Raw genomic sequence first — 24,418 nt, forward strand, 5'->3', positions numbered from 1 at the left:
ATAAAAGACACAAACTAAAATATGCAAACGTCTTTTTGAACTTAGTGGAGTTTTCCTTGCAGTGATGCTAAAGTGGATACGTAAACAGCTACAGTGTTGCACGTTAGTAATAAAAAAGTTCTATTTTCTTGGATGTAAAACACTGAGCCAGAGTTACGGATCATCTTCACCAGAACAAAACGCTGCTGCTGACGTTCAGAGCCCAAACTCTGTGTTCTGGACGCAGATATTTGATGCTCTCAAAGAAGTTTTCAAAGTAAATATTCCACTAAGTCCTACAGTCGCAGCGTTGGGAAGGAACTTACTGACTGCAAAGCCAACACTTATCTGTTAAATATATAACTCACTGCAGCCCGACAATGCACAACTATCACAATTCATACATGGATCCAGAAAGTGAATGATGTCTGTCTGATGGAACAAATGACATACTCAGAGTACAGAAACCTGCCTTTGTTACCTTTAGTAATACAATGAAGAACATCACCTAATTTTAAGAGCCAGCAGACCAAAAGACTGCTCATGTTACGTTTGCTTTATATCTGCAGCTGGACATTCATGGCTGCTCTCTGCTTGTGCATACGGGTACAGTTTATACAGGACGTGTGGGATGTATCACTGCTGATTTCTGCAGCTGGCATTCTTTGGATTTGTGTAAAACAAACACAATTTATAAAAAAAAAATGCGACACATACAATAGTTAACTGAAAATATGCTCAGAATTTAAAGCCAAAGAAAAGCGAGTCTTATGTTGCTCCTGATGCGTGACTGTAGCTGCGAGGATGTTCATGCATTGGAGTGAGACGGGCACATATTACCAGAGCGAGGTGGACGGCTGAAAGCTGCCAAAACCTCACCATGCTTAGAGCCTGGCCTCACAAATCCCTGCTGCTCTGTAATACTGATGTGTCTGCGTAACACAGCAAAACGCACCTGAACACACAGTGACGTCAGAGGGAGAAGAGCCCAACGCAAGGTGCATACAAGGATGCAGCCTGCAGCTATTACTGGGAGTCCAACGGAGGTGTGTTACACTCATGTCTGCATGTTACACGATGCAATAAATAGCTTCGTGCTCTTCTATGCAGAACAGTCCACCACCCTCACAGGTGTGTGTAGTTTGAGTTCTCTGCTCTGGTTGGGTCCTGCCTCCACCTCAATCTGAGGCCACGTATCGCCCCCGGCAAATTCTAACAGACGAGTTTGACCGTACATCTAAAAATCCCATCAGGTCCCCTCCGGGGGCCTCGCATTGATCTAAACTGCCAGGATGCTTCTGGAGACAAACACGTGCATGTGATTCCACTGCAATATTCAGGTTAGCAGGCAGCATGCTCCCTGTTTGCATCTGCTTGATTTCGACCTGCCCTTGGTTGAAAGCTGGTCACTTTTGAAATTAACTGGCTGTGTCTTTGTTTATACATTAGCATAGTGTTAATAGATCGCCAACAACTCTCACAGGCACACATGCTAATTTGCCCTATTTAGAAAATCTCATCACTTTTGTGTTTTGTTTTATTAATTTCATGTTTCTGTTTATTTATGAGCTGCTTAATCACCTCTGAATGATGTTAACTAGTAACAGACAGGATGGAGAATTATTAGATGTGCGCTGAAAAAAGAAAGAATGGATCAATGGAGACTAAGGACATCATTTACACAGAGAGTGTGGAGGAGCCCAAGTTTGAACACTAAGCAATTCAATTACCGCCCCACGTCAGACAGATGAGAAACGCTCTGCGATGATTCTAAATGTTTCTTGTTCATCCAGTTTTGCCTCCATCATAGGTGCACGCCGTGAAAACAGCGAGAAGCGTTTATAGACTTATCGCCTCGTGTTTTGTGTCTCCGGTGACGTACGGCGAGGCTGCTCTGGTGCGTCACGCTACTATGCACACTATTCAAAAATGAAACAACTATTGGGACATCCTCTGCATGTTAATGGTGATGCTTAAAGAAAGTGTGCAAAAAGAAAAGTGCAGTGTTCTTTTAAGTGTATTTTAATAATGCTGCTATACAGTCGCCACGGTAATGTAGCCTGAACACTGTGCAAAATGTAAATGGACACAAAATGCAACGACTTCTCTGTCGAGTCCATATTTTATTCAGAGAAGATGACAGAAAACATGTTTGTTTCTCATACAGTCCTGATCAAACGCTTAGGATCAGTTGAAAAATGGCAAAAAATCGTATTTTGCATGATTGGGTTAAAGCGTTGTTGTCAATAAATTGCATGCTCAAAAAAATGTTTTGTCTCACTCACATTTGTTCTTGTTGCACGTTGAAGCTCTACTCTGAACCTGGTTAAGATCCAACCGTGCAATTTTTTGCCATTTTTTTTATGTGGTGTAAAACTTTTGGTCGGGGCTCTCTTGGCTCATTTTGAATTTGACTGCAGCCACATGTCGTGAAAAAGATGGATTTGTAACTTCATGAAAGTTACAAATCATGACTGTGGAACCATTTAACTATTATTTAGTCCTAAAACAAATAAATTCAATGTGTGTTTCCTCAAATTGAATGAAAGGAGAAAAATGAAACATATTCTGAGATGAAAAATGCCCACAAGTCATATTTAAGCCTCCTGTCTGTCCATTGTTCACTGTCTCTTTTAGGCTTCGTGCCTCTTCACTCGTTCCTTGGTTAATGGGGTCTGGGATGCTGTCATATAGTTTGCATTTAGTCATCAGTTACAGGTTTTGTTCCAGCGTACGTGACAAGGAAGCGGCTTTGAGCGTCTGCACTGCTTACCTCCTTTAGCATGCCGAGCGAGAGGTGACCCTGTAATCTGCACACTTCGTGGGGTGACTTTTATAGAGACATTCACTGCCAAATGACAGGAGAATATCCTGGATGTCGCTCTGATCGCGCACGTTAGCCAAACATAGCAGCCAATCTGTGGGATGTATTCTGTGTGAGAATCTGGCAGCATATCCAATTCTCTCTCAATGCAAAGCTCCATTTGGCCTTTCACTGCACATACATCAGGCTTACTCCAAATGTGCAGTGCAGGCAAGGCTGAGATGAAAGAAAAGCCCTCCAGTCTTAACAATAAAAATGTAGCTTCGAGGGTAAATGAGCTGTGAGCATCCTCAGAGGGACGGATAGGAAGGAACGATAGAGGTCTAGGTTTACTGTATTCTGCATGTTTTAGTTAATCTCTAACTGCTCTGGTCCTGTGAGAAAACTTGTGTTGAAAGTAAAATGACAATTCAGTAATTGTTTCAGTGCCTGACAATAAATTAGCTTGAATGTTTTCCATGGGCTGAAGGGACTCCCACTCACCGCTAAGTGACTCATTTGGACAGTTTTGCACAAAATGAGCGACGGGGTTGGTGGAGCAGGTCTGTCAAACATGAAGATGAAGCGAAGAGTCGACACAAAGTACGCCGCCCACAATCGCGCTCGTCCACTTCACACAAAGTCGATGAACGACGCCCCCCAATCAAACTGGCCTACAGAGACGTGAGCTGATAAAACTACCTGCTGATTAAAAACCACTGGATCACTTTTAGACTGTTTCTCTTTGGAAACACGTCCAAGCATGTCAGCATATGCACACCTCTAAAATACACCAGTTTAATTTATTATTAATTGATTAATTTTGTATTTTTCGCCACATGAAGAAGAAGTCAGCCCATCTGTGACAAAACATCTGGAGCACCTGTAAAAGCACCTATAAAAAAAACAAATGATTTTAATGAAAAAAACGATAATAAAAGCTCCAACTTTCTGAAAAGACTCAGAGTCTGCCAACCTCTGCTGGAACAGGAAATCCACCCGTGATGAAACACCCTCCTCATGTCTATTCTTCTCCACCAGCTGCTCATATCCATATATCTATCCATCTGGACCATTTGGCCACTCAGCAAAAGCTGCTAGTCACTAAAATTCTGTTACAAAACAAACGAGTTGGTAGAGTTTTATTGTCAATGTTGTCAGAGTCACATTTGGGACGAGTAAACGTTGTCTGCTGAACGTCCAAGAAGAATGAATTTTTTCTGCTGCCCGTTTCTAATCCGTGCGCCTCAAACAAAAGCCAAATGACTGAAAACTAAAGTAACCAAAGGACGACAATGATTCCATAAATAAAAGACAATCAGGCTGGCTTTAATTGGGCGAAACCTCGTAAGAATTCAGTTTATTTTTTATGTTTTTGCTTTTGTTCCGAGAGTTAATGAGGTCTGGTGCTGAGATCACTGATATTGATTTTATCTGCACGGAGCGGTTTAAGCTTTTCTGGTCTGCTTAGCAACAACAACACTATGGTAACCACAGAAGTCGTTTAAAACAAAGGTTAAAGCCTTAAAAACACCATGTTGGTAAATAGCTCACTCTTACTTCTTTATTTCAGTCGCTGCTGATGAGCCAGGCTTCACAGGCTCGCTCACCGGCCAACTTCATATCCTGTCTGTGTTTGATATAGTTCATCTGAATTTCTCATCCCGAGCACAACAAGGAGGACCACTGCCAAGTGCTCTCCAAGCACTAGAGACAGAGCTGGATGCTGAGCAGGAGGCGAGAAACTTATTGAAGAGGTAGCTCATTATTGCTCCATGGTTTGTTTGTCACAAAGATGGCCTGCTGACATGTGCAGAGCAGCAGGGTTGTTTTGGTATTATTTAATCATTCATACTGAAAAATACTTGCACAAATCCATTCAAATGGATTATTTTGCATCCCTAAATGTCAAAATATCAACACGTGCGTGTACTGTTACTGCACGCCAGTCACTGCTCAGGTTTGATGCCAAACAGGAAGCTCGTGTGAGCTTAATCATCACCTAAGCCTGTACCTCTGCTTGTGTTTGTGGAGATGAAATCTCAGCTGAAGGTTCTTTAACAAAACCAGCGTGGAGTTTACTGAAAGCTCGAGAAACCCTCGTCTGTTCAGAAAAATCACTTCACATAATTACTAATGACAAGAGAGTCCTTTTTCGCAGCCAGCAGCCGCTACTTCAAACTTTAATTATTGTTATCAAACTAATTACAACTTCCCACTTGTGTGTGATGATTAACGTTTGAACCGCGCTATGGAAAAACACATTGTTTACTCAGGTAGAGCAGTAATTAGCTACAGATGATTAGTCTCACCTGAAGGTCAGCTAAGCTTAGAGAAGGTAAAAGAAAGAGACGTGGGAATAATGAGCACGCCATTTGTAAACACATTGTTCTTCTGTGTTTTGGCTGTGATTGGACGTATCTGTGACACGTTGCAGATCAGTGTTTGGCTTTGTTTTGATGAGCAGTGCTGTGAAGTTTGCACTGTCCCAGACTTCCCAGTGCACTCGTATAATGCAATGCATTTCTGTGACAGTAATAAGAAGCCTCGTTGTTTCAACAAACTGCTGCAAAACAAACCCGTGTGCAGGATCGGTGCATCATCTGTGGGCACATGCAGTTCAGCTCTCAAACAGCTTCTCTTTACAACGTCAGTGCCTGGAGTGCAGCGCTACACAACTTCTGCTCCCTATGCACGGCAGGACTGCTTGCTCTTGATGTCTGAGGGAGTGATGGCAGCAGCATCTCCTTAAAATGTCTTAAAACCACTTTTACTTGACGATGATCAGATGATAACTAGCACCAGTGCACGAGAACAAGGAGCCTCTTTTCCCAGCAGCCCCAGTGTGGAACTCTGACAAAAAGATGCAAAGTGTGTTTTCAGCATCCGTTCAGGGAATCAACCATGTGCTGTGCAGCTAAAAGCCTCAAAAATACATAATTTTTCTACTACTGGAGTACCGTGGCTGTAATTTAGTCCATAATAATTCTGCCTTAGGTCCCCATTGACACATTAAAAATGCACCACACATCTAAAGGCATTTGCACAGCCCAGCAGGTCTACAGGAATCAGCAGCACAGTAATCAATCCCTGCCACGAGGCTCTTTGTGGAAAATGACTCAGATCACAAGTGTTAGGAGAGATGCACCTTATCTGGTTTTTATCTGTTATTTGAAATAAAACAACGACATCAGTGTGTCGAGCTTCTGCTTTGATTTAAAGAGGTTTGTGTTATTAGTGAAAGAAAACTGTATTTTGTGGGAAATCCGTCAGCGTACTGGCCGACCTCTTCACATCTGAACATGCTTCTTTATCTTTGTGCTATTCCCAAAAGCTTTCACTGCAGGAGCCTTTAACTCCAGCTTGTTCTGAGGCCTCTGCATCATTAGCCTGGACCTTCAGCAAGCCAAATGCAAAGTTGTGAATAAGCCAACCATTCAAAGATATTTATATCAGCCTGGAAAACTCCTTTGCTGCTTAGCCATAGGTGTAGGATTGTTGTTGTGTGGCTGAATGATCCTGGTTCTGCCTCTCTCTCAGCAGCAGTGCCAGTTCCATCTGAAGCCGTAACAGAACAGCCAGCGTGTTTGACAGATGGGAAGGTGTGCTCTGGCATGTCAGATGTTCGTTTTATTTCCACTCTTTCTACTTTTCGTTGTTTCATTTCTGCATGTCTGGAAAATTTCTCTTCTTAGGCTCGATGGCTTGAAGCTTCCCTGTGAGGAGCTGGCAACCTGTCCAGAAGCACCCTGCCTCTTAGACCGAGCGTCTGCATCTCACGTCGAATCCTTCAAGTTGTGCTAATGTCGTCATGAAATCTATTTTTGAGAGCTGATGAGGAAACATGAATGCCACGTGGAACCATTTTTGTTCAGCCTCTTTCTTATTGTTGAGTCTTACGGATCCATGTGAGGCCTGTGGTTCTGGGTTCTTCTGTGACCTCCTGGATGAGCCGTTCATGCACTTTTGCAGAGATTTTGGTGGACCGGCCACTCCTGGGAAGCTTTGTGGATAATCACGTAGTACATGTATAAGAACATAAATACTCCCTCTTAGAGCTGGGCCATATACCGTTCACAGTAATACCGGTATAATGTTGGGCAATGATAAGAAAATAAATATGGCGATAGAATATGGGTAAAACGCATATGCGCAGTGCCTTTGTTTACATACGCACATGGCAGAAAAAGCATGGAGGCGACGGAGAAAGAAACAGACGAACCAGAACTGGTTTGTAAAAATGCTGCAACTTCAGTGGTGTGCAACTGGTTTGGCTTTCGTCCGTCAGATACACAACAAAGCACAATTTTTGGTAGCGCATGCAAGCGGGCCGTCGTTACCGTGTTTTTCACAAAATAAGTCGCTCTTAAAATCCTTAGATTTTCTGAAAAATCGACAGTGTGCCTGTATGAATTCTGGTTGTGTTTACTGACCTCGAACTGGTTTTATGTGGTAGACGGCGCTCGAAAATCTGTCAAAAATGTTTTAGTCTGACTTTGCTAAGCTACAAACCCTGATGGATTGTCGGAGCATTACGGCTATCGTAGGCGGAGCCTCGCGGAGTGATACGTACTGTGCTTCAACATAATATTACAGTATTGTGTGTGTATAACCTCTTTTTAAGTTTTGTGGATATTATACATGGTTATGCTCTGGATGGACACACACAGCTACCTCAATGTCCATTAAGAACTGCACTACATAAACCTCCACACAAATTAAAGCTGGGTTTAATGCCACTACAATGTACTGAAACGCACTAGTTTTGCCATATTTGTCTGTTTCTCTTCTACACAAAAGACAACTAGAATAAAACCAAAACCCAGAAACTACAAGAGTGACGTCATAAAAGGAAACACGGGTTCATCCTTACACATGCTACCTTTGCAGCTATGAAAGAAACTCAAAGCAAATATCGACGTGAGCTGGCATTTCGTGATCTCATTTAATGCAGCATCAGTACCGCAAATCACACGTGTTCTAATGCGCAGCCTCACTGCAGTCGAGTCAGGAATGTTACTGACTGAAACATAGTTTTTGCATTAACCTCTCAAAGCATTTCATTTTTAGAAAGACCAACAGTTGCACTCAAAGTAGCAACACATCAGCATCTATGAAGAATAAAGTGTCGCACCTTTTAGCGAGTCCTCTGGTTATATTGAAAGCGGTGCAGCGGTGCCTGGAGGGCGTGTCTGCAGGCTAGCTGGGTCTCAGAGGTTGCTTTAGGCGTAACTGTTTTATCCTGGCCTCCCTCAGTGCATCAGCATTAATCACTGCTCCGCACAGACACGAGCACAGCCCGGCTTCCTAACAGTGTGCATCGGTTTGTTTCTGGCTTTGCTGTGGTGCAGTCTTGATGTTCCTCGCAACAGAAATATCAATCTTATTGATCTAAGATGATAGCAGCAACACGGACTCGCTTGTTAGACAAATAAACCATTTAGTGCTATCATCCAATGATACATTTGAATATCAGGATATGATCTTCTCAACAGTGGTGCAACAATTAACTCGAAATGAGTGTTTTTAGTTTAGGAATACGATTTGATGAACAAATGAACAAAAAGCGCTGTGAGTGGATACACAAGGGGAGACGCTGTGAACACACACCTACAATAGATACAACACTGTAGGTAGACTGCGCTATTATCAAACCTCTCATTCACTAAATGTCTGTACGTTGAGAGTTTCTGCCAGAATTAGGTGGTGGGAGCCAAGATGAGCTTCCAATCATGCACCGCTTCAAAAAAGCCGAGTCACCTGTGTCAGTGGCAGGTGGAGCAGCAACAGGCAACACGTCCTTCATCATGTTCCCCGTTTATGCAGCAGCTGGCATGGTGGGCAGGCCATGTGCTGGGTTATAGGAAACTCATTAGTACGGTGAGTATCATCAGAAATACGGTTCAAAGCTGATAGTTCAAAGCACACACAGCCTGCTAGCATGAATCACCAGGTGCTGTGAGATGATGCTAACGTTAGCTAGACATGGCAGAGTCAGACGGGCTTTCAAAGATAAAGTAGTGCAGTGTGTATCTACTATACCAGCAGGTAATGTGACTGTCAGTGAGTCATTTGTTTTATATTTAAAAGACTGACACTTTAATGTGAATGTGAAATATTGAGATGACTTGCTACTCACTTTACTGCATGAAAAGAAACAAAATTCGACAAACACTGAGCTCTGTGTTTGGAGCAAGCAGCACTTAAACCTCATTCAGATACATAAACCTGTGATTTTCAAAACTAGGTGAGTTTTCCTGGGGAAAAAAGATGTTTTATGAAGTAAGTAATGCAGACTCCACAGTAGTCAGACTCCTTTTATGTACAGGTAATTATACATATATATTAAGCTTCAAGACAAGCGAACTCCCACTATAGTCACATTACTGAAGGGAGTTTCAACTTCCTCAATAATTCAGGCGTTATCCTTCATCTTGTGATACATAAGATGAATCAAAGTGCTTGAACACATGCCAGAGATGTTCTTCTGAGACAGCTGCTTCACTCAGTTTGTTCTTGGTTTTGTTATTTATGAACAATCAAGGAAAAAGCTTTCAGTGTGCGAGCTCTACTATTGTTTTAACAGTACTGGAAAGAAACATCAATGCCGTCTGTGCACGGCAGCCTGAGGAAGGCTGTCAGGATTCAGAGTGGCCACGGTCGTGTAAATCACGTCTGTGTCAGCTGATGGAGGAATCCAATCAGTGTTTTTTCCTTCACAGTAACAACTATTTCTTCCCACAGCTCAGGTTAAAGCCCCTGCAGAAAAACCATCAGCCTAGACTTCGTTCATTCAGAGTCCTAATCGGCTGACCAAGCTCGTCCGTACTGTTGTCCAAACGCCTCACACTCGTCGCGATCGCACATCCTGTCACATCTACAGCTACAGCCTCGCTGTCATCATTAGCGCAGCCAGTGAAGAGCATAAAAACCAAAAACCTGAATTAACAAAAAATGCAATTTCACCTTCACATTAAACACAACAAACAAGAAAAAATAATCTTTTTTCTTTTTATATCATGACATAAGTTAAACTGGTTATGAGTGTAACAGTCCTTTCTAGCGTAGTCACAGTAATTCTTCTTAACATGTAAAGTAATACATTCTTCTTTCTTTATCTCATTTTTCTACAGAAAGTTTGCAGAAACACTGAAAAGGCTAAAAACACAGAGACAAAGAAGACTAAAAAGGCTTTTCTGAGACTTCCTATAAAACCGCTGCTTTACTGCAGTCTGTCTGCTCGTGTGCAGAAATGTCCCACTTCCTGTAAATGTTCAATCCAAACTACGTAAAGAATTTAATCCACTTAAAGTAGAAACCTTTTCCACCTCAGTTTTAATATACGACCGTATTTAATTATTCATTTGTGTGCACACATCATGTAGGTGGGGATAATTAGCAATCAACATGTATTGTGTGGAAACGTCAGTGATCAGCGGCTCTTTATTCACGACTTCTTGAGTCATGTGTTATCTAAGCTTGCTTTGTTAGTTCTGGTTTTAAACAAAGTTCTGCAGACTGCACAAACATCGTGATCACAGACACATATCCACATGAATATTTTTAACTTTATTCTGGGGTCATAAGCATGCATGACCCTTCATGGCTACAGCTGGACAGAGCTTTTGCATTACTGTGTGACAGCAGAGGGTTTAGCCAATCACAGTAATGTGATTACAGGCTCCTGAAGGAAGTTCACCATCGAAATGTCAGAGCAAATGTCACCTTGAGTTTACAGCAGGTTAGACCTTTGTCAGTGACAGGGTGGTTTTACCTTACCGTTGTTGTTACACACATTTTCACGTCTAGGTTTAGTATTATCGATAATAAAATTTACTGTTGAAATTCTTTGGAAAAAGCCACATTCAAAGGCTCGTCTCTAACTTCAAACTAACACAAAGTTACTTTTTTAGAAATCACTCCTGTTTCTCCCTTTAAGAGTGAAAACACTGGATTTTCTTTACCTTTTTGTGCCGTCCCATTTGGGTCTTTAGCCATCAGAATTGTTGTCCTAAGTCCAAGAAAGATACCCAACAGATTGACTTTACCAAGTGGACCATCACAGCTTTGCCGTATTGGTCCATTTGATCGACCTTTGTTATTATTATTTATTATATATATATATATTTATTTATTTATTTATTAATACATCAGAACAAAATTAAAAGTCTTTTAAATACGCTGCCTTTGTTTCCTGGAATAATCTGCAGGAACTCTTCAGCTACGTGACCTGTGATCAGAACCTCGCTCTTAATGATCTGTTACTGTATATATTTTTTTACTGTTATGTAGTTATGTGACGCGTGTGTAAATGCCGGCAAGGTCATGTTACGCTTTTATTTTGAAGAGTACCTTAGCACGTCCTCTTTTATTGTGTCACATTTCCTGTTCTGTTCTCAGTGAAATGACACAAACACGTTGCTTCAGAGTGAGGAAACAACCTTTGTTTTGGAAATATTCACATAAAACCCTGGACTTCATTCACCTGTCGCACGCATAACTTGGAAGGTTCATACAATGTGGTTAAATTGTTTTTTTGTACGTGCATGTGGTGTTTGTGTAAAGACGTGCAGGGAGGAGGCTGCCAGCAGGGTTGGAAGCAGAAAGAGGGAGTAATGATTGCACACCGTTGCTTATTTTGTTTAAAGACACAGAAAGGCTGTCTTTAATTCATGCTTATTAAATGCTGTGACATCAATTGTTTAAAGGTGCTGATTTACATCAATGTCACGATTGAGTTATCAAAATAATTTTCTATGAAGTAAAATGTGAACTTTTCTGCATTTTCTACTAAAATGTTATGATTGCATTTGTTTGTGCATCTTTATCGTTTTCACGGTGTCATATTGTTGGTGGTTTAAAAGAGGAGAGAATAAAGCTGCATCAGTCGAGGCTCTCTGCGTCACGAGTGGGCAGCTCTCTGATTTGATCTCAACGAGATTTTACCTGGATCAATAAAGAACTATTTTAAAAACATCAAATTAATTAATGCATTTGTAAATGAATGTCCAACCCTGATTATTATTATTATCAGTACAAAAACTGCATGTTCCAGTTAAGTTGCACGTGTGTCTTTTAGGAATAATCTGGGCTTTTCCAGTACGAATCCTTGTGAGTCTGTCGTGCATGCTAACCTTCATCTACATGAATGGGAACATTATAATATTGATTTGCTAATTATTCGTACTTGAAAAGAGCGAGACAACCTCATCTATTTCCTTAGATTTCAGTTTAAAAGGCTATAACGATGTCATCGGTTAGTCAGCGCCACCCTGGCCTTTTCCCGTTAAAGTATTTGTAGAATAACCGATTAAGGTCAAAATCACGTCCTTCCTTTAACACCTTCATTGTAAAGAGGGCAACTATATTAAGACTATTTATACAGAAAAGGAGGGCTGCCTGAACACGTGGTAAATGTTCTGCTTATTGGCCTGAGGGTGCACTGACTGCTATCAAGAGAGCGAAGGGTGGGTGGGTAGTGAGGGGGTAGGAAACGAGGTGTGGAGGGGAGAGGAGGCACAGCAGGTAGCGAGGTTCCTACTGTTCAGCTACGTGACCTCTGGAAAGCCTCCAGCACTGCCTCTGCAAGACACAACACGACCTCACCTTTTGCATCAACCGTTCTCAGAAGAAATCCCACAACAACTCTCCACCGGCCAATTAAAAAGTAATGCATAATTTAACATGTCATTTGCCATTGCAGTCAAATTGAATATGATCTGCATTTAATTCTTGTGAATGTTCCTTCTGGAAGGACGAGAGAGGAAAAGTACGTCTGTTAACCGATTCAGTGTGATAGCACTGCCAATCATTCAGCGCCGTAACCCCGAGTTTCATCCTCCTTCACTTAAAAATAGAAGAAAAAAATCACGGTTGGTCACTTATCCTGAGATGATTAATGTAAGCCCTCCAGAAATGTGACGGCAGTTTTTAAATACCGGACTATTAATGACAAATCTGAAGAATCTCACAACCCCGGCGTGCACATCGAGCACAAAAGAAGCATCGCTGCGAAATGAAAGTAACCTCAATGGACAAACTATCCCCGACTATTTAAATTGTGGCCTAAAGGTGAAAGCACATTACCGAGATGGTTATTCTGTTCCACTCTATTCTTAGGGAGCAGGAGGCAGGTACAGCACATCGTCTCCATCCTCGCTATAAAATGACTCCCCTGTTCCTCCAATTAAAAGATAGCAGTAAAAAAAGCAGCAGACTCGGAGCTGCGATAGCGTAATTGCCTACTACAGTGTGCATAGGTGGAAGCCAAGCTTGTCCATTTAAGCCTGGAGGGGCACAGCAGACAGAGGCAGAACTGACACTCACGGGGACATTTGCGGACATCTCTTATGATCCAAATCCTCTCTTTTGCTTAACAGCCACAATTTAATTGTCACTAGCTGTGCCAATCATCCGCTGCATATGCTCTCATTCCTCCTTGTCCTTGTTAAGATAAATCCGTGGGACGAAAGCCAGACATCTCAATGACTAAACCACCTGCAGCTGTGCATTACTTGTTATTCTTCATAGATGGAAATGAAAACGTGTACGTGTAAACTCGTAAGTGTCAAACATCCCTGCTGCATGCTAATTATCTCCCAATTACAATTTGTGGTTACTGTGCCAAATAATACAGCAGGTTTTTTTACAACAAGCAGTTTATTTCTATAGCGCTTTCAGACGACTCCCAGCTGAAAACAAATCAAAGCAAATAAATAATAGTAATTAAAATCAGGGTTGAACTGTGTCATTCGCCAAGACCGTCTTAAAACACAGCAAATGATGTCAGACCATGTGGCCGCACTTTCACTCAGCCAAAGTGGATTTGGGCAGAGCCTGGTGGGCTTTGCAGGCTGTTCTAATACAACGGCAGGAGCCGCCCACTGCTTAATGATCAGCAGATCTCACAGGAAAACAGTTAGCATGTTGCTGAAAAGTTTTATACAACATTTTAGGTTTCAGAGGGCGATGGAGAGCAAATATCAGTGCTACTAATTGACTTCAAACACATGCGCTTTGCAAACATGACATCGATTCTCACTAATCTGCACCAGCGTGCAGGCAGTGTCTCCTCAGCCTGGAGAGGGTGGAGCAGCCTCTTTTCTTTCTCTAATCAGGAAGTTAGCAGCACATGTCAGCCGAGCTGCTTTTAAAGCAAGTTTTCAATAAAGCAGAACATCGTTCTCTGTTCTTCACTTCTTTGTAGGACTTCTCGCTGGGGAGTCATAAAAGTTTGCTCTTGAAAGGACAATCATCGCTGTATTATCCTTTTCAATTATGCACCTTAACGGAAATTACAGCCAAAAAGAAATTACATCCAAGTTCTAAATTCAATCAGGCGCTTGTTAGACGATGAGCCTGTACTGTAGTCTCTGCTTTAATTGTTCAGAGAGAAGCAGTGATTTAATTTGATTACATATAATGTACTTTTCCTTTATGAATGAAGACCATTAAAGTCCTGAGAGAATCGCAGTGTTTCACAGGTTTTCAGACGATAGAAGAAGAAGGTGATTATGGTTGAACAGAATTTCTGAAACTAAATGTTCTTTTTCAATGTTTGTGGTAAACGTTCATGTCGTATACAGATAATCATGTAGAAGGTTCGGATATATGTGAAACATAACAGAGGTGATGCTGTTGTTTCATTTTTTGCAAACTGACACTTTTTTTAAAATCATTTTTTATCTTTTGTTACCAATCACCTGTGTGGAGCTGAACTGTAAGCAGCTGGCCGCATGTTTTCAAAGACACGCAGCCTCGACTCTAAGACGAGAACTTTGTGACTGAACTGTAACAGAAAAAGTACCAAAAAAAATCAAATAAAAAATGATAATAAAATAGAAACTGATCAAGGTCTGCAGCTAAAGAAAAAGTAGGGCAGAAAATAAAAGAGTGCAACTTTAATGCTGGATGATAAAATCACTGATGATAAAAAGTCATTCTCTGACTGCATGTTTATACAAAGTAATCAGCTGATATCGAGCATGTTGTAAAAGAACAAAGGAAAAATCTACGTGAGACAACACAAGCTGCAGCAAGCTGACACCTACATATGTGAAGCAAACGTCTGCTTTTATTTATTGAAATCTCAAAGTGAACAGAGAAAGGTCAGACAGGTGAGTCGGCACCAGCCAACATTCACTTTAAACCTGTTTGTGGGCCAGGGCTCTCAAACCCGCGGCCCGGGGGCCACTTGTGGCCCACGTCACCCCTACTTGCGGCCCATATATAGACGTGAATAAATATAATGAAATTTGGACTTCAAAGTAAATTTTCTTTGTTTGTTGTTGAGTGCAATGTTAAAGTTCTTTAAAAAGCAAAAAATGATTTAATATGAAGGCAACGTGAGCAGAGAGCACAAACATGCTGAGGGATGAGAGTCACAAACTAATGTGTACACTTATGTCTGCGCTTTTATTTTGTTAAATATAAACGCAATGATAGCAGAAGTGCTGCCGTGTGTGGACAGAAACAGAGGACCAATGTGTTCATGTTGTAGTTCAGTGAAAGGCTTCAGTTTGTCATGTTTGCAGTTTCGTCCTGTTATACAATATTTGATATTTTAAAAAACAAAATACTACATTTTAGGAAATATTTCTGGGTGTTTTCTTGTTTGTTTTTTTTGTATTACTTGAGCATTAAAGTGGCCGTCCAACGAGACGTCACTGCCAGCAGTGGCCCACAGCTCATTTTAACATGAGACCCCTGGTCTGGGCTCTCCTCCACAGCAGGGCCCACCTCATAACAGCAGCCTGGGGAAGGAAGGCCGTGCACAGCAGTGTGGGTGTTGCAGGAGTTTTGACTTTTTTATGTTGTCTCTGTTCATAAACCACAAAATAAAATATAATTGTTCCTTTCTTCTACATAGATGGCTCAGTTTTGTGACTCACTTTCCAGCGATAACATTTCTTGTTAACACAAACTGGTAAATAATTCTCCCACATGTTGTCTGCTGTGTGCGTCTGCATGCAGTGCTGCCTCTGAGCGACTCCTCTGCCAGATACAAAGCAATCTGGCTTCAGTCTTTACGTAGTTATAGCCCAAGATGAAATTCTTCACACACACTATCCCCCAGTGTAAAAGTGCAGTCTAGAGCAGCTCTGCTATTAGGATGATGCTCAGTTTGAGCCATACGAGATACAGAGCAAATACTCGCGCACTGCTGTGATGCCCTAAAGCAAAATCTGAATCTGTGACTGGTGGGATCGCTCGGTGACCAACACGCAAGGATGTGGTTTTATCGACAGCGTGAGAAGGCGTCCAATGGATTTAGGAGAACAGGAGGTAAAAGGGAAGTAAATCACCGTGACGTGGCCACAGTTTAAATCTGCCTCAGCACTGAAAGACGAGCACAAGCTTTGAAGCAGTCACCACGAGCTGTAAAGCAAACAGCACTTTCTACTCTACGTTAAACCAACATGTCCTCATGGGAAAAGTGACAATCAGGCTTCAGTCACGCTACAGTTTAAAGGTCTGCTGCCAGCACCTGACAGATTCCCTCATATAATGCACTGCAGGTGGGATGAGAGGAATTTATAATGGAATTCAGAAAACCGGAAGTTTTTTAAATGTTCCTTATAAATTGAAAAGTACTGTGATTTTGCACACAAGCAGAAAAAGTATAACATTCGTGCAACAGAATAAGTGAAAGATAATCGTTTACGACCGTAGAAACAACACTGTGAGTAAAATAATTGCATCAGCTCATCTGCTGCAGGGAAAAGGGCTTATTCTCTCTGCTGTCCCTTTGTTTAGTACAAGAACGAACAATTATTCTATTTTCCTTAAAATAATAAACCCCCGACCGCACATTCATAGTGCTGATTTTTCAAGCCTTAAGAAAACTGGAAATTGTCTAAATATGGACTTTACTTAGGACTTAGTTCCTCCTACGCCGAGCGGCGCATCGGGCAGCTAGTGATCTCCATCGATGTCGGTCAGCAGCGACTGCTTCAGCTTCGTCCCAGGCAATGTCGACAGTTCTCAGATCGTCCATAAATGTTCGACGCCATGTGGTCTTTGGTCGGCCTGGCTTTCGCTTGCCAGTGCGTGGACGCCATGTCATGGCAATCTTAGCTGGGCGATGAGGGGGTAGGCGTAAAATATGTCCCGCAAAGCGAAGGCGCCTTTCTGCAACAACATCGGCTAATGGGCGGGTGCCTGCTCTTCGTAGGACCTCCTCATTTGTTATTCGGTCCCGGTAGGAAATTCTCAGGATTCGCCGCAAGCCACGTTGTTGAAGCACGTTCAGGTGTTGAATAATTGCACTTGTTGAGCGCCAGGTTTCACTAGCGTAAAGTGCAGTAGGGAAGACGATAGAGTTCAGTAGTCTGATCTTGACCCTTACATTCAGGGAGGTCGAGTTCCAAATAGGTTGGAGACGTCGCAGGACACCAACTGCCTTCCCTACTCTGGCGTCGACATCCCGATCAGAGACCCCGTCATTCGAGATGATGCTGCCAAGATATGTAAAATTCTCCACCTCTTCAGCGCGTTGTTGGTTGATCATGACAGGAATGCGGGCATGTGCATAGCCAACTCGGAGTACCTTGGTTTTTTTGGCGCTGATTCTTAATCCAACTTTCGTTGCCTCCCTCTGCAGGGCCGCGGTCAACTTTTGGAGGTCTTCCTGAGTCGAGCCCAGCAGGGCGATGTCATCTGCGAAGTCCAAGTCAGTGAGATTACGCGCTTCGTGCCAGGGCACACCGATGCCAGCTTGGTCAACTGATCGTCGCATGATGAAGTCAATTACCAACAGGAAGAGGAAAGGGGATAGCACGCATCCTTGTCGGACGCCAGTATTGATCTTGAAGAAGGCTGTGCAGCCGTCATCCATCCGGACGCAGCAACGGGAGTTGGAGTAGAGACAACGAAAGGCATCTACAAACTCTGCCATTGCCGGTCCCAAGCCCGGATGAGAAAGGAGGAGGGTTGGGCGTGGGGCTAGCAACCCCACCCTGTAAAAACTCCAATTGCTACGGAAACAGCAAGTGAATCCCCTAAATATGGACTAAACCATAAAATATTTATAAATACTTAATAAACAAAACTGTGCATTAAACTGGACGTGACACTGTCGACCTGGTAGTTCCATGAAAACGTCTGGTTTGTCAGGAAAAACAGTTTATGACGTTCAGATCATGAAAGAGTCGTTTCCGTGAAGCAGTAGAAACTGATGGTGTGAAAGGAAGCTGTGTGCAAGCAACGTAAATAGATCTGACCTCCATATTTATGTGTGTCTAGTAACAAGAGCATAAAAGAGATGCTGCAGAGATAATTACTGTCCAAGTTAATCCCAAACCTGCCTTTGTCTCATGTAATGATTTTACCCTTCGTCCAATAGCGTCACGGTACGTAGGTGCTTCTTCATCAAGCTCAACATCCGTGAACGTATCAAACGCTGATGGTCTAGAGCAGTGGAAAACACATGCTTGTCTTTGCTCATCATCTGTTTCCCAGTGGCATGAACTGGTAACAGCAAGACAGATGAAAAATTGGCGCTGGGATGTTAATGTCAGGCCTCCCTAATTTTCTCTCCCATCAGAGACAATCTATCACTGCCCTGCTAATGACCTCTGACAGACTGACGAGGCTCCTCTCTGGAGAATTTTCATAAAAACAGGCCATGTGTATCGATCTGCAGGGCTACAAATGGCATCCGGCTGATGCATATTTTATTAGTTTGCATGAACAAAAACAGACTTGTAATGATCTAATTTCTCAGTACTTAGATACAGTGAAACCGAAATACGAGAGCTCACCCGGCACCCAGACAATAAATAGAAAGAGAGTTCTCCACAGTGTGACCATTTGTTCCCTTTTAGGTAAAACTACAAAGAACCCCTTTGTATTTTTTTAATTTACTACTTTAAAATGGCTTAACTGTTCAGGAAACCGCCCTTCACTTGGAGCAATCAAGTTCAAATTGGAGATAAAACATTCAAACTACATCTTCATGTAGTAATGAGATGCAGACGCTCCCACTCCAGGAGTAAATATGTAGGGTTTCCCTCCGTACCTTTACCTCAATAGCTGAGCAAAGTCAATTCAAGGTGATACCTGTGAGAATAGGATCCTGTGACCTACTGGCTTTCTTCATTATTAATTCAGCTTCAAGCTTGCAGAGCGGCAACATCAATTCAGAAGCAGAGATGAGAAATTGGAACAGCTGGAGGTGTAATACTGTGGCTTTTCTCTCAGGCCCACCTGTCAATACCTGCACCGAAAAAGGATGGAGATTGCAGGCCACGCGACAGGGTACGACTGCAATTCAACTCTCTTCTGCATCCACGACGACTACAGTAGTTTTCAAAAGTTAAAAGCTGTCACTCACACACACTCGGAGCTCAGGAGGGATCCAATTTTGTCACTAAGTGCACATCCTCAAGCTCAAACCTCTTCTTTTCCCCCCTTTTCAAAAACAACCCCTTAAAGCAAACCATGCAATATGGCCTTTAAAAGACCTCAGAGAAAAATATTCTTCTGCAGACAGATATTTTCTGTCTTTGGGAGGAGGAATTGTAGTCAACTGCCAGAAAGCTTGGTGCCAAAGTATTATTAAAGACTGAAGAAACAGCTGCCGCCACCAAAATAAATATTCCATGCAAAGCCACGGCTTTGATGTTTGTAACTGAAGTCTTCCTCTGGCAGCGCTGATTTCACATTTTATCTAGGAAAACATATCGCAAGATGCTGGTTCGATGCAACCTGCGACCATAATGCCCGCTGAACAGTAAGCAAACATTAATGCTATTTTAGCAGGTCGTGATAAGACAGGAGCAGTGTGTAATGAGAGCCTTGGACAGTGTGTCAACAGATCTATAAAATGTTATTACTGTCAAAGATAAAGTAGTGTCGATACGTCTGCCGCAGCCCTGCTTTACTGACAGGCTTAACCTTTCGCTGTGACGCAGCCTAAATCTGCCCGTGCTCCTCAGTCACCCCGTCGTTTCTTTACCTCCGAGACACGGCCAACGACCTCCTATAGCGAGCTGAGACTGCAGCAGAACATCCTGATAATAAATATAAGCTATGAATTGGTGATATACTGGAGATGCGCTGCAGCTAAGAAAGCACACTAAGAAACACAAGTGTCAGGACAATTATTCAGTGCTCTGTTAAGATGCAAAGACATCCAGAAGTCATTGCTGATGTGAAAATTACAGCCCTTGTACAAGGATAACATTTTTGACAACTCTGAAGTAACGCTTCTGTCAAAGCCGTCTCATAAATATTCACAAAATAACTAATCTCCTTTGAAAACCTCTCGACTACGAGCTGCAAGCCTGTGAACATTACGTTTAAAAGAACAAGATAACGGAGCTTTTATTGTTGTGGAAAATATTTTCACCTTCTCAGTTTTTGCTCTCTCTTTTTTAAATGCATTTGTTTTATTTTATAATTTTGTTTAGTGTGTAGCTTTAGGACATATCCTCACCGAAACATCAGTCTAAGTTAAGTCGTACAGGATGAGCTCCTCTACAAGGCGACCAGTTCAAACATGCGAGCATCTCGTTAGCCAAAAGTAAGAGATCTGTGGCCTGACGTCATGTCGTTCATTATCATTAGTATGCTGATGGTAAACAGTTTCAGATGGCATGCATGCCACTGCATTAAACGCTTAAACTGTAGCAACTTGTCGATCACAAAATAGCCCCGCCCTGAAGCATACTGTGTTTCATATCTTACAAAATGAACTTTCATGGTCTATTTAATAACACCTGAAAGCAGCGAGTGAGACCATAAACTTAAAGAAAGGGTTCACTCAGGCAATAAATCAAGTGAGTCATTTTTACAGACTTTTCTTGCTACCTGATGAATTCCTCCTTCTGGACACTAGAAAGACTGTGATACACTTTTGCTTTACCTTTGAAACACCCGTGTCCATCTTTTATATACTGTCTATTAGGGGTGCAACGCTACACAAAATTCATGGTTCGGTTCGATACAAAAAAATGTTCATGATTTTTTCATTTGTCATTTATTAAAATTATAAATATATATTTTAACTCAAAAGTACAGTTTTTAAATTTAATGTTGCTGAAACAACAAAATAATAAAAAATAATCTATCTGATGGAGGAATCACTCATCTTTGGAAAAGAGAGTTTATTACAGAGAAATGGCTCTTTCAAAATAAAAGCTATACTATACGCTTCTTCTGGGCTATATTCTCAGCAGCATATTAAACATATCAGGTCCCCATAAGGAGAATCCTGTGCTAACGGCTGTCTAAATGACTCGGGTAAAGTTTGTAGCATGCTGCTTGTTGTTTTTGTCTGCTTCCACTTGTCTTTGCACTAGGATGCTGTCGGAGTAAATGTGCAGTCATATTCGTTGTGTTCCCACTAGTGCTGTCAGCGTTAATCTGAAATGACGTTAACGCCACAACACGGCAAATCTCCGTTAACGAGCTACCGCCGATCGCCCCGTGCGTGGGGCTGGACGGCGTCAACATGTTAACGAGCTAACTGTGCTAACGCACTAGTTCCCACCATGTAATTGAGCATTGCATGGCACATCCAACACACTGTTTTACTTTAGTCCATGACGCGCTTACCTTCAGGGTCATACGTCACATGAAAACCAAAATAGTTCCAAAGACCAGATCTGAATGAGGGTGGGGGAGGTTCAATTTGCCATGTTGCAACGAGCTTAGCTTCTGTCTTGCTAGCTTGCGCTGCGCTCAGTGGATCTGCGCTCGACAGTGCAGCCTAGGCGGAGTAGTCGAGCGCAGATCCACTGAGTGCTCAACACAGACAGCATCGTCAGAAGGAAAGTTGATAAAATAGATTAAAAATTTTGTATTGTTCCATACATATGCGTACCGAACCGAAAGCACTGTATCGAACGGTTCAATATCGATACGAGTATCGTTGCACCCCTACTGTCTATGGCTACAGCACACATACATACATTAGCAGGTACACAAACGTGGCATGTGTGCTGGCCTCTCTGTGAGGCTAGCATCTACTTTATGTTGCAATAGCACAAATGACTGGAGGTTATACAGTGACAAATAGGATGTATATGTATTTCTAAAGGAAAGAGTCACAGTGCTGCTTTTAGTGGAATGGCACATTTATGTTAAAGGTCAAGCAAAAAAATGTTCAAATTAGGACATAAAGAAGTTCATAAACTGTGATTTATAATACAGATGGATAAATGTCCTGTAATGATGATGTTAGGATAGAAGAATGAGTGAAAAAGACAGATTAAAAAGAAAAACAGGCTAAGGCTGCAAAGCGTTAGTTAGCAACTTTAAGATAAGATAAGATAAGATAAGACTTTATTGATCCCACAACGGGGAAGTACAATCAATGAAAAAAGTAAGTACACTATATACTTTAGTCAGATATGTTATCACTGCCCGTGCAGGTAAATGTTAACTTCAGCTGCTGTGATAAAATTAATAGTCGACCAATTTAAAAGGAACATGAGGAGAAGAGAGTCTGACTGACGGCTGATTCCAGTGGGGAGCAGGCACAAGCAGAGAAGAGCGCAGCAATCGTGCAGGCGATTCTGCATGGCCTGACACTTTTAGTAGGAACAGCAGTATTAACAAAGCGTGCTATAATTTTTGCACACCCAAATCCAGAAGACAGGAATATATTTTAAAGAAAGCATTGCACACACTGTTTACGTGCAGACATACTCAGTGTTTAGCTTTTACCACATCAGATCAGCTTTTTACTGATAACAACACAGGTTCTTACTCTAGCTTTCTGCAACATGCCACATTCACCCGTTCACACACATTCACACTCCGATGGATGGATTGAGAGCAACATGGTGTTAGTATCTGACCAAGGATAACTAGCACGCAGACTGGAGAAGATCAAAACACCAATGTTACAATTAGTAAATGATGCTCTACCTCCTGAGCTGCAGCCACACCAATAAAGTACCAAGTCAGGAACTTGGGTGTGGCAGAGAGGTTGAGGTGGTGGTTCAGTACATGCATGAGGACACCATAACAGAGGTGTGTGTGAGGCAGGCAGACAGATGGCTTCAAGGTGGGGGTGGGATCTGCTCTGAGCCGCTTCGTGTTTGCAGTGGTGATGGACGGGCTGACAGATGAGGTTAGGCAGGAGTCTACATGAACTGACAACACTGTGATCTGCAGTGAGAGTAGGCAGCAGGTGGAGGAGAGCCTGGAGAGGTGGAGGTATGCTCTGGGGAGAAGAGAAATGAAAGAAGTAAGATAGAATACATGTGAGTGAATGAGACAGAAACAGGTGTAAGGGCGAAGCGGCGAGCAGTAGAGGCCGTGAAGGTGGATGAGTTTAAATACTGCGTCAGCCGTACTGGAGACAAAGTTAGAGAGGCGAGGCTGAGACGGTGTGGACATGGAGGAGGCAAAGATATCCTGGAAAAACTAATATGGAGCTGCCAGGCAGGAGGAACAGAGGAAGACGTCAGAGGAGGCTGATGGATGGAGGACATGCAGACGGTTGGTGTGACAGAGGAAGGATCGGGTGAGATGGTGGCAGATGATCCACTATGGCCCCCCAAAGACAACCAGCCAAAGAAAAAGTATGTGAAAGACTTTTTACTGGAATATTTACCTTGCAAACACAAATATGTTTTATATTTTTTGAACTAGAAAAGCTATTTCAATATCATCTTTTTGCCCAAAGGAAATCAAAACTCATTTTAAGTTTTTCCAACAAGGGGAAGCTGTAATTTACTAGAATACTCATTCTGGCATTGAAGCATATTTTCCCCATAACAATAACTGGAAGCCAGTTTATGCATAAAGCGCTTTAAACTTGCGTATATATACTGATCTGGACTATACGACTTATTTTTAAACAGCTCAAACTGATCAGGCAAAAATAAAATCGAATTAAATTCTTTTCAGTATCATAAAGAATTTCAATACACAGCTGCAGACTTATTACACACGATTAAATCAAAGCTAAACTAGCACCACAGGGTCACATGACCTCAGTGGCCATGTAGAAAACGGTATGACATGAGCACAGTGTAACATAAGAGAGGTGCTCCGTCACTATACGTCTGCAGATTAATGGCTGGAAATGTCACAGGGAATAAGGTCGTGCACCAAGAGACCTGACTATGAAGAGACATCTGAGCACTTCTGAGCAGCAGTTCCATGGTCCGCTGGGAAGCCAAATGTGCCGCTGTCAAGCCGTGCCTCGCAAACACGGATACACACACGTGCACACACACTTCATGGCGGCACAGCGTGGCCTCTGTGATGAGCAAGGACAGAGACAGGGTAGACTCTTACATGGAACATTAGACATGATTAGAAGTCATTCACTGAAATGCCCCTGTCACTATAGCAGGATGGCATTACGGCCGAGGTGCAGAACACACCGAGCATTTTCTTTACTGTGACACGTGATCATAACAAACTGGAGATTTTGCTGATAAGGCCAAACGTAGACTTTGTGCATAATTTAACACGACACTGGGGCTTAACAGAGAGAGAAGAGAGTTTCAACCAAGAGATCACTGGAAGCAATTTCTTAGACTTTAAGTAGCTCCCTCTGGGGTTGCATTTGCAGTACTGCTCCTCAAGAACTGTAAAAAGACTCGTAATGGAATCAAGTGAAAAATTTGAGCTTATCTATAATAGTCAGTGCAGTAGGTGAGCAGTGCCACCTCA

The 24,418-nt window shown here is 42.2% G+C and overlaps 1 protein-coding gene across 15 annotated transcripts in view; it reads right to left on the bottom strand.

Annotated features, from left to right (window-relative positions):
* The window catches only part of lrp1bb (low density lipoprotein receptor-related protein 1Bb), a 324,949-nt gene that overhangs the window by 222,101 nt on the left and 78,430 nt on the right, over positions 1 to 24,418 (bottom strand). The window contains exon 1 of one of the 15 annotated variants that reach the window (XM_082509133.1): positions 21,341 to 21,480. The exons of the other annotated variants lie outside the window; for them this stretch is intronic. The gene's annotated coding sequence lies outside the window, so the exon portion shown is untranslated. Of the gene's footprint in view, positions 1 to 21,340; positions 21,481 to 24,418 lie in introns of those variants that run through there. 15 annotated transcript variants of the gene reach the window in all.

This window comes from Aulonocara stuartgranti, assembly GCF_965226115.1.
Source record: "Aulonocara stuartgranti genome assembly, chromosome: 16".
NCBI lineage: Eukaryota > Metazoa > Chordata > Actinopteri > Cichliformes > Cichlidae > Aulonocara > Aulonocara stuartgranti.